The sequence below is a fragment of the Dromiciops gliroides genome, chromosome 2, assembly GCF_019393635.1.
Source record: "Dromiciops gliroides isolate mDroGli1 chromosome 2, mDroGli1.pri, whole genome shotgun sequence".
NCBI lineage: Eukaryota > Metazoa > Chordata > Mammalia > Microbiotheria > Microbiotheriidae > Dromiciops > Dromiciops gliroides.
Window position 1 is genome coordinate 241829435 of NC_057862.1, and position 13563 is coordinate 241842997.

Below are 13563 nucleotides of genomic sequence, written 5' to 3' on the forward strand. Positions count from 1 at the left end.
ACTCATATGAAAGGTGGGAGCAGCCTTATGAAAGTCCTGTGATCTAAAGACAAGGAAAGGAAAGGAAAGGCAAGAAGCATTTATTAAACATCTACCATGTGCCAGGCACTATGCTAAGTGTCGAGGATATAAAGAAAAGCAAAAATCCAGTCCCTGCTCTCAGGGAGCTCACAGTCTAAGGGGGAGAGAGCAGGCAAGCAACTATGTACAAACAAGATGCACACATTGTAGATAATCTCAGAGGGAAGGTGCTAAGATTAAGGAGGGCTGGGAAAGGCTTCTTGTACCAGGTGGGACATTCGCTGAGATTGGAGAGGATGGGGGAGAGGCCAGGAGGCAGAGATGAGGCAGGAGACCTCCAGGCATGGCACTTCTCTATAGGCGGAATCTCTGTTCCAGATTTGGGAAGTCATAGTGCTGGTGTGATCTATCCTGCCCAAACCACATTTGTAAAACTATAGTCAGTTCTGGGCACTATATTTTAGGAAGGACATTTAAAAAACCAGGGAGCATCCAGAGATGGGAAATTAGGATGGCGAAGAGACTCAGGTTCATGTCATATGAGGATTGGGAGAAACTAGGGATGTGTAGTCTGGAGAAGACTTTGGGGAGAGAGGAAGGGGAAGGGAGGGATATGGCAGTTGGTATCAAATACTGGAAGAGAGGTCACCTGGAAGAGTGATGAGACTTAACCAGCTTGGGCCTAGAGGGCAGAATAAGAGGTGAAAGTTGTAGAGAGGCACATTTAGGTTTAATGTAAGAAAAATCTTCCTAACAATTAGAGCTATATAAAAGTGAAGTGGGCTGCCATGGAGGTTAGTGGGATGACTCCCTACACCCCTCCCTCCTCCCCTCTCCCCCTCCCCCCTCCTTCCCACCCCCCTCTTCCCCCCAGTCACTGGAGGTCTTTGAGCAAAGTCTCGATGATTTGTCACTTAGGGATTCTTGTATGATTAAGACTAAATGGCCTCTGAGGTCCCTTCCAAGTCAAGATTCATAGGATCTAGGGCAGCTAGGTGGCACAGTGGATAGAGCACCGGGCCTGGATTCAGGAGGACCTGAGTTCAAATCCAGCCTTAGACACTTGACACTTACTAGCTGTGTGACCCTGGGCAAGTCACTTAACCCCAATTGCCTCACAAAAAGAAAGAAAGAAAGAAAGAAAAGATTCATAGGATCATGAATTTAGAGCTGAAAGGTTCCTTAAAAGCCATTAAGTCCAACCCTTAATTTTACAAATGAAGAACTGAGGCCGAGAGGGGTTAAATGACTTGCCCAACTGTGAACATACCACTAGCAAGTGTCTAAGGCAGAATTTGAAACAAGGTCTTTCCAACTATGAATCTAGTCCACTACACCAAGCTGCCCCTCAGTCTTCCAATATCCTGGTATGATGGAAAGATCATTGTGCTTGGAAGGAGAAAACCTTATATTCTAGTCCCCTGCCCCTTACTTAATAGCTGTATGACCTTGGCTAAGTCATTTAGCCTCTCTAATCCTCAGTTGTTATATCTGTAAAATAGGGGGAAAAAGTATCTCTTTGAAGTTCCTTCCAGATTGAAGATCTATCATCATGGGGTCCCGAAGCCAGCATCTCCCAAATTGCTTAGTTTTACGTCCTTTTGAGAAAGGAATATGGCACATCATGTGCTACACTTTTCCACCCTTTCAAGGCCCAGAAACTGCTTTGGGTAGCCAGCCTTCTTCTGGAGAAATATGGTGCATTAGGAACCACCACTCCTAAATACTTTTTTGTTTCTTTGTTTTAAACAAGTCAGTATTTGCCTGAGTTAGAAAATTAAATGTGTGTGTGCCTGCATGTGCGTGTGCACTTGTGTGGACGTGTGTATATGTATCTCCTGATATATTTTGGGTGGTGAGGACACTTTAATCTCTTCAGAGTATGGGGCTCACACCATTCTCTATTCTTGTGTGGCCTTTGAAGGCAGATGAAAATCAGGGATGAGAAGTCTATCTAAGGTTAATGAGTGGAGAATAGAATGGAACCATTATCTGACTGCAAAGCATGGACAGACAATTGTCCCTAGGATTTCTGTTCTCTCGGGAGAGAAAGTGAGAACTAGCAGGAAGCTTAGAGTATGGAATCTGAGGCCTTCATTTTATGTATGAGGAAAAGGAAATTTAGGGAGGTAAAGTGCCAAAGGTCACAGAGCTAATTATCAGCCAAGTCGATTTAGAACTCAGGTCTTCTATCTCTCAGTCCAGTGTTTTTTCCAGGATACTATTATCTTCAATCCTCTCCTATGCTGAGTTGAGAGCACTGCGGTTATAGCCCATGTTTCTCCATTCTTAAGTATATGTGATTTTCTGTCTTCTCTCTACAGTTAATGTTGGTTCAGATATGAAGCTTGGGTGGGCAGCTATGAAGAAAAGGGAATTACTTCTCTGGGCTGACTACAAAAGGAGGGAGCTTGTCCACTTTCCCCAGAGCTTTGCTTTATCCTTTCTGTATCCTTAAAAATGGTCTTTCCTTTCTACTTCTCCATACCTGAGTTTCTATGGCTGCTAGGTAGCTTGGGACAGCCAGCCAGCCTGCCAGGCAGGGCTTTCTATCACAGGGAATCAGAAAACATTTTTCAGCGTCCTATGGACAATTTTTTTTTCAAATAAAGAACTTTCTCCAGATGTGGGGTGGGCACTTCTGCAGCCTGCCTAGAGGAAGTGATTCCTGGATTTCTGAATCAGATAATATGAATGTTGCATGGAGTTGGTCATTTCTCTCCCCACTCCCCATGAAAACTTGGTCTTCCTTGGTAAGAAGGACCCTAGAAAGATGTTACTTGCTTTAGTTTATTTTAAACCTTTGTATCTAAAATGATGGATTTCCTATCTTCCTGAAAATAATTATTTTACCTCCTAGCCCCAAGCTCTGGGCAGCTAGGTAGTACAGTGGATAGCGCACTGGGCTTGGAATTAGGAAGACTCATCTTCATGAGTTCAAATCCAGCCTCAGACTAGCTGTGTGACCCTGGGCAAGTCACTTAACCCTGTTTGCCTCAGTTTACTCATCTGTAAAATGAGCTGGAGAAGGAAATGGCAAACCACTCCAGTACCTTTGCCAAGAAAACACCAAATGGGGCTGTGAAGAGTCAGACATGATTGAAAAATGACAGCATCAGCCCCAGGTCTGCTAGAATCTGGATCTAAATAAGGGCTGTGGAGGGAAGTAGGTCTTTTGAGTCCTCTTTAATTCCCTTTGCCTCTCTCTCCATTATGGGCCCAGTTCCTACAGTTGTGATATTCCCATGTTCTTCAACTCTCCTCCCCCTCCAGATGTGAGTTGATAAATGTGTTTTTCCTCCTAGAGGTATTTACATTTCAAACCATGATGATAGCATTTGAGGCCTTAGCCTAGGCTTGTGGAAGGGACACTAATTAACTTGCCAGGCCTTCCAAATCACAGGCCACCCTCACTAGGACATCAGGTTTAAACTGATTAGTTTGGGGAAAGTGGGTTCCTAATGTTCCTCAGTCTTTTCCAGTGGTCTGCTAGGTATTACTATCAGTTATCATTTATTAAGCACCTACTATGTGCCAAAGTACTAGAGCTATAAAAACAAATGAAACTGTTCTTGCCCTCATGGAGCTTAAATTTTATCAGAAAGAGAGAAAACTTGGATAATGTGTGTAGGATAAAGATACAGTATATAAGAACCTTCAGGTTCTGTATTTGAAATGTATGTTCTAAGGGAGGCGAGTAACTTGGACTTAAATCAACTGCCCAAAGATGGTGGCTTCAACAGTTAAGAGTGTATGATCTTTAGCTTCTCCACTACCTTCCACATGAGGCATGAAACCCATAGGTTATGGCTTTTCTCTTTAGTGTTGTGGGAGTGGCATTTCCCTGGATTTATTTTGAACATAGGGATGCAGAGAAAGTTACTAAGCGTAGTAGCAACTCAGGAGCCATCCTTGAGAATGCTCTATAGGGGTAGTAGGGGGGCACTTTGGTATGTCTATAAGCCTCTCTAAGACAGAAATTCCTAGAGTCTGAGTCTCTTGTGATGTATAGGCCCAATGGGTCATGGGAATTGTAGTCCTCCCCAACTGTAGTCTCAGCATATCTTTGTGCCGTTTGTTTCTTCCCACTCTAATGCTAAAGGTTCTTTTCTTTGACCACATCTATAGGCTTCTCATCCCATCTGTGAACCACAGCTTTATGTCCATCTTCCTTAAGATTTCTTTCAGATTCTCAATTTGGAGCCCTTATGGCAAATCTCCCTTCCCTCTCCATTTTAACTTCCTTCCTCCCTCCCTTCCCCTAAGCAAATTTGGGGGAATTGAAATCAGGTTTTACTCATTCTTTTGTCTTGGGCCCAGACATTCTTGGGACATCCAGGGACTGTTATGATTAAGTCAATCACTCTCACAATCCTTCTGTAGCAGTTACATTAGGGTTTAGTGAACTTTTCCCAGAAGACTAAGGAAAGAAATTAGAGATGGAATTTAACTTATTTTAATTTCCAGAGAAGCATTCTTTAGGATGTCCCCTTTACGCCTGGATGAAGTAGCTGTCTGTTTAATTTTGCTGAAACTAACAATGAGGAAATTGATCAACAGGTCCCTCTCTCCTTCACTGGGTCCATCTGTCCTGTCTTTTTCTCTTCCATCTTCTCTTTACTTTTGCATTCAAGTTACTTCATCTCCCTAAAAATGTTTAAGCACTGAAGAGTGCTGATTAAAACTGGTCAGGTTTTTTTCCTCTGGCTTTTTTTTTTTTGGATGTACTGTAAATTATTAACCAAGGGTGCCAAGCAGGCTTGGTTCAATGGCTAAAATTCTTATTGTATTACAGTGTAATGCTGATCTCAGCCTTGTCTCGACACCAGAGCACACACAGACTTGAATAAAACTGTTATCACAGTGACCTCTGGTTTGCTGCAGTTGTTTGTAAACTGGCTTACTTCTTCTTTTTGTCTTAATTAAACTAGGGTTTTCCAAAATGAGGGTTTCAGATGATCCCAGGTTATACTTAGGATATATATATATATGTATATATATATATGGCACTCTTAATTATAGATAGAGATACTTCTGTAGATCCATAATTTTATCAGCCAAGTCTTTCCTACAACAAGGCAGATCATAGCCTCTCCAATGTACTCTAGACAGTTGGCTACATGGTGCATTGGTTAAAGCACTGGATTTGGAGTCAAGGATACCCAAGTTCAAATCTGGCCTCAGACCCTTACTAGTCCTGTGACCCTGGGCAAGTCATTTAATCTCTCTTTGTCTTAGTTTCCTTATCTGTAAAATGGGTTTAATAATAGTACCAACCTCCCAGGGTTGTTTTGAGGATCATATCAGATAGTAAAATGCATAGAACAGTGTCTGGCACATAGGGCGTACTATATAAATGTTAACTGTTATTATTATAACCCTTTCACCTCCACCCATCCCCCCCAAAATTCACCATCTGGTGTTGGGTCTCTTTGCCCTTAGCCTGGTCCCAGATGAGACAGTTTATGTCAGGGCAAGTATACAAAGCTTTTACATCTTGGTAGGACCTGCTAGAACTTACAGGTGATATAGGGGCTAGAATATTGGGTTTAGAGTCAGGAAGACCTTAGTTCAAATCCTGCCTCAGATACTAGCTGTGTGACCCTGAGCAAGTCACTTAATCTCTCTGTGTGCCTCCATTTCCTTATCTGTAAAATGGAGGAAATGATAGTACCTACCTTACAAGGTTGTTGTGAGGATCAGATGAGATAACATAAAGTGCTTTGCAAACCATAAAGCACTATATAAAGGCTAGCAATTATTATTATTATTATTTTATTATTATTACATTCTGCTTAGCCTTTGAGAACATAGGACCATCTCCACAATGAGCCATGGTTGCAGGACTTTCACAGTGGAAAAAATAATTAATCAGGGTCCAGAGCGTGAATCAGATATCAAGAACATGTGGATGAACCACTTGTACTAGAATTCAATCCCTCTAATAAATACCTTTTGACCCCCAGTACTGAGATCTTTCTACTTTCTCCCCCTAATGTTGACTTCCTGATACAGATGATGGCGTTTGCATTCTCAGATCTATCACCTGAGACTCAAGCATTAATTGTCTCTTCATTCGCCATTCTCCATGCTCATCATCCCCATTCTCGGTGGAAATTGCTTGCCCAAGGCAACATCAGGGATTTTGAGCATACTACAGTGATATTAGTAAGAAAGACTGATTTTGGGGGCAGCTAGGTTGCACAGTGGATAAAGCACTGGCCCTGGATTCAGGAGGACCCGAGTTCAAATCCAGCCCCAGACACTTGACACTTACTAGCTGTGTGACCCTGGGCAAGTCACTTAACCCTCATTGTCCCACAAAAAAAGAGTTATTTCCAGGGTGTAGAGATGGCCTTCCAGGTGAGGATTGGATAGAAAGAAAAGGAAGCCATTCATTAACCCTGGATTCTAGAAAAGATATTCCTTGTGACCCCATAAGTAAACCACCACTTACTTAGTGCTCAGACAAGTCACAACTCCTCTGGATCTTCAGGACGCAGAATCCTTGGGCTTTGGAGTTGGATGGAGCCTTTAGGTCAAGCCTCCTCATTTTACAAATGAAAAAACTGATGACCAGAAAAGTGACTCGCCCAAAAGTACACAGGTGAGATAAACAGCTTCCTCATCTGTAAAGTGATGGGGTCTCTAAGATCCTTCTAGCTCAAAAATCCTCCATCTAAGCTCCCAATAAAGGGAAGAGGAATCAGTGAGCACATAATGAGGAAAGAGTAAGAAGTAGAGACTTGGTTAAGGTGTTCCTTAGACTCTTGAGTCCCCCACTTTCTGTTTTCTATGGTGATAGTAAGATTATGGTTTTAAGCAGTGGCATGCAGCATAGAGCACCAGGCTTGGAATCAGGAAGACACATCTTCATGAGTTCAAATCCCACATCAAACACATACTAGCTATTTGGCTAGCACGGGCAACTCATTTAATAACCCTGTTTGTCTCACTTTCCTCATCTCTAAAATGAGCTGTTGAAGGAAATGGCAAGTCAGTCCAATATCTTTGCCAAGAAAACCCCCAAATAGGGTCCAACAGAGGGTTGGACATGACTGAAATGATTGAACAGCAACAACAATATTATGGTAGAGTAGAATGTGTAATTAATTAAGAGTCTGAGACCCTGGGTTTGAATCCCAACTATACTCTCTCCTACCTTTTAATATTGGGTGTTATTTAACTTCTATGTATCTCAGTTTCCTCTTCTATAAAACAGAGACAGACGATTTCTCAGGTTCTTTCCAAATCTAAATTCTACAACCACAGTTAAAATAGCTTTGTCAATGTTTGTTATGGCCACCGTAAGCTTTAGAGTTATACTCCTGTGTTATTCTTTACCCCTTAGTTCTCTTCTCTCCCTTCTGATATAGGGGTTCTAATTTTGAGTTATAATTGTATACCAGCCATGGGCTAACATTTTACTTAAACCCTCAAGGGAAGCATCACAGTTCTCTCTGGCCAACCTTTGTAACATATTTGATGACCTCCTCAAAGAAGGCTAAGAGAACTTCCATAATTCCAGGCAATTAAAGGGAGACATGTATGGTATAGGAAAAAAGAACCCTAGAATTGGGGTCAGGGAACATAGGTTAAGATCCCACCACTGTCACTTTTCCTCATCAGTAAAATGAAAGGGTTGGACTACTAAGCTCCATTCCAGGTCTAAACAATGATGATATGAATGAGGCAAACTTTTCAGAAGCTCAGGCCATTGCTGCTTCATCCCTCCCTGCTTCTGTCCAAATCTAAACAGAGCAGATTGCCCCATAGACAGGGGTGTGCTAGAGCTGGCTTGCACTAGTTTCTAGCTGATTTTAAGGCAAATGCTATAATTCAGGGCTTGATTTATTGTTTTTGTTGATTGTCTAGATTTAAGAAAGTGATGGGGGGCAGCTAGATGGCTCAGTGGATAAAGCACTGGCCCTGGATTCAGGAGTACCTGAGTTCAAATCCGGCCTCAGACACTTGACACTTACTAAATGTGTGACCTTGGGCAAGTCACTTAACCCCCATTGCCCCACAAAAAGAAAAAAACCACACACACAAAAAAGAAAGTGATGGGGGGCAGCTGGGTAGCACAGTGGATAAAGCACCAGTCCTGGATTCAGGAGGACCTGAGTTCAAATTTGGCCTCAGACACTTGACACTTACTAACTGTGTGACCCTGGGCAAGTCACTTAACCCTCATTGTCCCACGAAAAGAAAGAAAGAAAGAAAGAAAGAAAGAAAGAAAGAAAGAAAGAAAGAAAGAAAGAAAGAAAGAAAGAAAGAAAGAAAGAAAGAGATGGAGTAAATGTTTATAATGTAGATTAAACTACATTTGTGTTGTGTATGCATTTTTTTCCCTACAAAGCTGGTTATTAAACATTTACCAGCATACCCCTGCTCATAGGTCATTCATTATGGGGAGGAAGAACACCAGGGTTAGGCTCAAAGGACCTGGGTTTGAATTCTGACTCTGTTCCTTAACCCAGGTCTGATCTTATACATACTACTTAGCTTTTAGGGTTTCAGTTTCCTCACCTCTAAAATGGGGGAGGGGATGTAGTAGAATCAGAAGATGATTTCCAAATTTCCTTCTGGTTCCAAACCTGTTTAATTGCTTTCCTGTATGGGATGGGTTGGAGGGTGGAGACTATCAGGGGAATGGCAAGGACTGATCCCAGGATTTTCATAGTAAAAATGTGGAAAAACCTTGCCAAGATGCCTTATTTTCATGGGAACCCGAAGAAGGGCAGAAAGAGAGCCTTGTCTTCGTGCCTTCTGCTCTCCATCCCCCAAATCCTAGCTATCTTTGTTACATGAAGAGGAGGCCAGGCTAGTGAGTAACTAGTACAGTAAGAGTCAGTTACCCAGACACTCAGGCAGTGAAAAATCCCATGGAGGAAATGCTTTGCAGGTCACCTGGTTGTCTGAGAAATACGGGGAATGCCAAGCATTGGGTGTGGCACGTGGCTGTCTGAACCTCCCCTGAGGATAGAGCCTCCTGAGGAGCAGCAGGGCTGGGCCTGGTTATACCTACTCTGGCTTGTTTGTGTATGGAGGAATGTGCTTCCTAAGAGACTGGTGATCCCCAACTCAGTGTCTTCCTGCCCTGCCCCATCTGGTTAGGCCAGCTCAAGTTGGAGAACTTGTTTTTTTGCAAAAGAAAAGTGGAGAGAGAAACATCCTTGTTGTCTGGCTGAGTTCCATGGAGGCCTGTGGAGTCTCTGGCTTGTGCTTGGAAGGGCTTTTCATGAGCTTTACTGAAAAGGAACAGAAATTTAGTTTTAATGGATCTTGTGGTGGGAGAGGGTTAGGCAGGGAATGGGAAGAGCAAGACTCAGCCTCTGAGAAAACAGGAAGTGATATTAATAGCCCATATTTTATAGATGGGGAAATGGAAGCCTAGAGAATTGAAGGCGCCCTCCCCCCCACACACTTGACTCCATACAATTTATAACTGGATGAGATAGGATTAGGTATCCAGGTCTTCTGATTCCAAATCTGGTGTTCTTCATTCCACACCACATACTACCTAATCGAATCTGTCTTGGGAGTTTGTCCTCTTCTCATTGCTTGTGCCCAAGCTAGCTGGTATGGTATCCCATCTGGTTTGGCCCTCCAGGATGCTCTGCACTCCAAAATGATGTCTTCCCTCACCACTTCCCCACATCTGCCACAAAACCCTTGTAAAAACCACTCCCGTTTTTTGGAGTCCTACAATAGCCCAATACATACTAAGATATTAAAAGTCATTAACAGCTTTAAAAAAATGTAGCTGGAATTAGTGTGACTACTGAATGTGTTACCCTTTCCAAGGGTATTTGTATCTAAAACTTGAGGCAATGCCTCAAATCCAAAGGGAATGAACCTTTCATGGTGGAATTACAAGTATTGGTGATGGAAGAAAAGCAGGGAGGTTTGTATCTATCACAGAATAGGAAGACCTATGATGGAAACCACTCAGGTAGGAGAAATTTCCTTCCTTCTAACCTCTTCTGCTGACTACTGACTAAGGTAGTAACATTTTCCACTTACCCAAGTTAACTCTATCAGTTAACCTTGAGTGCTCACTGTGACATTATACTGTGGCCTAGAACTGGTAATATGATGGGAGTTGAGTTGGGTTGGGGAGGGTTAGGGTTGAGATGAAGTCAGATGAAAAATAAAATGGAGAGGCTGAAAAGGGAGGAATAGCAGCAAAAGAAAGATAACTCTGTGTGTGTGTGTGTGTGTGTGTGTGTTGTATTAGAGAATTGTGGCTGCTAGGTGGCACAGTGGATAAAATGCTAAGCCTGGAGTCTGGAAGATTCATCTTCATGAGTTCAAATCTGGCCTCAGACATTTACTAGCTGGTCAACCCTGAGGTCATTTAACTCTGTTGCTCATCTATAAAATGACCTGAAGATGGAAATGGCAAACCACTCCAGTATTTTTACCAAGAAAATCCCAAAATGGAGTCACAGAGTCAGATATGACTGAAACGACTGAACGACAACAACAAATAGAGAAGTGCAAAAGAACACATACTTTTAAAGTCACCAAGGACTGGTGGGAATAAGAGATAATACATAATGCTGATGGGTATGATTAGCTGAGTGGGAGCCAATTAAAGAAAGGCTGTCTTTCCATCATGTCCTATGCCACTTCCAGTAGGGATAAAGATGACCCAGGCTTCTGACCTGCCTAGACCCTGGGCCTGAGGGGAAGCAGGTTAGAGAAGGGCTGCATCTGCAGTGACACATCAGACTTCATTCAATTATGCTCTGAAATCTTTAGGGTATTGGGATTCTTAAATAGTAAACCACTATTCTCTGCAAAATGCTTTAGGGGCAGGGGCAGCTAGGTGGCGCAGTATATAGAGCACTAACCCTGGAGTCAGGAGGACCTGAGCTCAAATCTGGCCTCAGACACTTAGCACTTACTAGCTGTGTGACCCTGGGCAAGTCACTTAACCCCAATTGCCTCACCAAAAAAAAAAAAAAAGTTTTAGAGGCCTTAGGTCTTTTCCCATCACCAAATACTAGGATATAAAATATTCCCATAGTCCAGGACTTCAAGGACACAGAATGTCAAAGCCAGAAGGGAATTCCAAGATAATCTAGTTCAGGCTTGTTATTGTTAATAGATAAGGAAACAGGTTAAGAGGTCACAGAGTTCATAAGTGACAGACTAGTATTTGAACCCAGGCCTTCTGATGACCATTCTAGCATTCTTTGTACCACACCACACCTCTTAAACTCACTGGACGCTTCCCATATGGAGATGGCATAGTAAGGTAGATAGAGCTCTGTTTCTGATTCTGTGTAACTTTGAGTGAGTCACCACCATCTCTCTGTGCCTCCATTTGCCCATTGAAGCTAATTACTCCCACCCCACCTAACTACCCCGTCTGTGCTATGTGTGGATTTTCATTACTATATAAATGTGGGGGTGTTAGATTGTGGGGATTTTATTTTTCCTCGCATTAACTCTATGAATAAATGACAAGATTAGAACCTCTCTCCATTCCTTCAGCCACCACGAGTTAAACAAATAGTTATTAAATGTAATTCACTTAATATGTTTAAATAATTATGCTGCAGGGAAGCATAATTTCTTTCCCTCAAGGAGCTAACAATCTAGTAGGGGGTGGTGAGACATATGGACAGATAAATAGAATATAAATTAGGATATAATAAATATGAGATCATGAGTCTCATGAACTTCCACACCCAGGAAAAAGACCTTTTGAGTTGATTCACATGACATTCTACTCTGTAGCTTCATTTGCAGGGCCATGTGCAGGTAAATTCAAGGCCAGGGGAGGTGAGGGTCAGAAATAGACAAGAAGAGATCAGAAAGGAGTGTACAAGTTGGCATGTTGACAAAATGACAGGAGCCATTTGTTGTCCCTTTCTGTCCCAGAGCATCAATGTGCCCTTGTTGTTCATCCTTCATTCTTCTTTTTTTTAGCGAGGCAATTGGGGTTAAGTGATTTGCCCAGGGTCACTCAGCTAGTAAGTGTTAAGTGTCTGAGGTCGGATTTGAACTCAGGTGCTCCTGACTCCAGGGCCGGTGCTCTATCCACTGCACCACCTAGCTGCCCCCCCATCCTTCATTCTTGAAGAGGACCAATGATATCAGGAGGGTGATGGTTTGATCTGCAAGTGAATTGGATATGAGTGAGGCAGAGTTGTGCAAAATCATGAGCCTCACTCTCTCCTTCAGAGTCATGGAGTCCAGTGGCAAAACATAGGTCAAGAAGAATGGTGAAGACCCCTAATGCAGTGGGAGACCTTGGTCTTTTTAAACTAAGGTCTTTCCCAGGTCTCATTTTTTTCTGAAACAACACTCATTCAGTAATTAAAGGCTAGGTAAGAACTGAGGCAAAAGATGACCTAGTTTGCCTTCATAAAAGAATCAGTATAAGAGGCAGCTAGGTGGAACAGTAGACAAAGCACCAGCCCTGGAGTCAGGAGGACCTGAGTTCAAATCCGGCCTCAGACACTTGACACTAGCTGTGTGACCCTGGGTAAATCACTTAACCCCAATTGCCTCACAAAAAAACAAACCAAAAAAAAAAAAAGAAGAAGAAGAAGAAGAATCAGTATAAATGGGGAAGACCCTCAGAGTTTCCAGCCAAAAACTGAAACAATTGCTGTTTACCCAATGTGTCCTAGAATGAGGGTTGAGAGAGCTGAGGGAGGGGAGAAGGAAAATACAATGAAGTCCATTCCCATTCAAACCACCAGATGGCGAATATGACAACAGAAGGCTGAATGATTCCCTATGGAAGTGTAAGCCAGTGGCTTTGTATTAGTGAGTTTCGTGTCAACAAAGACCAGAACACTCAATGGCTTTACAATCTAAATTGGGCAGATAGATTGATACCAAATCCCCCCACCCCCTGCCCAGCCAACAACATCATATGTATTTATACAAGGCCAGCGCATTTTTCTTAGCAGCAGCCTTGGAGACTGGACAGATTAATCTTAGACTTCTCCATTTTATGTTCCCAACAAGATAGCATTGATCTTTGTGCTTTTAAGTTAATTTAGGGAGATTTGTTAAGGATAGTGAAACCTCCTGGACCTGTGATTCCACTGGTCTAGGGAATTCCGTGTTGGGGAAACTCCCTCTACTGATAAAAAAAGAGGGAGCTCTTATAGTTTGAGAGGGTTGTCTAGATCATTAAAAGGTTAAGTGATTTATTAAGGAACTAGGGGGGAAAGACAGGGTGGGGAGTGGGAGGGACAGACCATTCTCTGAAGTCAAGCATTATAGAAATGTCTGACTGGAGCCTGTTCCCATTGTCCTAGTGGAATTTGCTAGGGGATGGAAAGGGGTGGGAGGAAGGGGGAAGAAGCTGCAGTCCTAGGACCTTTAGGGGACAAGGCAGCCCTGGATTTTAGCAGTTATTAGGCAGAATTTGAAAACAAAATTATTATTTTTCCTCAATTAGACAGGATACACAATACAGCTAAAAAGGAAAGTAGTATCCTTTTTTCCTGTCTGAGGTCCGTTTTAAGTCACACACTGACTGTGTCTGTCTTGGAACCCTGGACAAGTCAC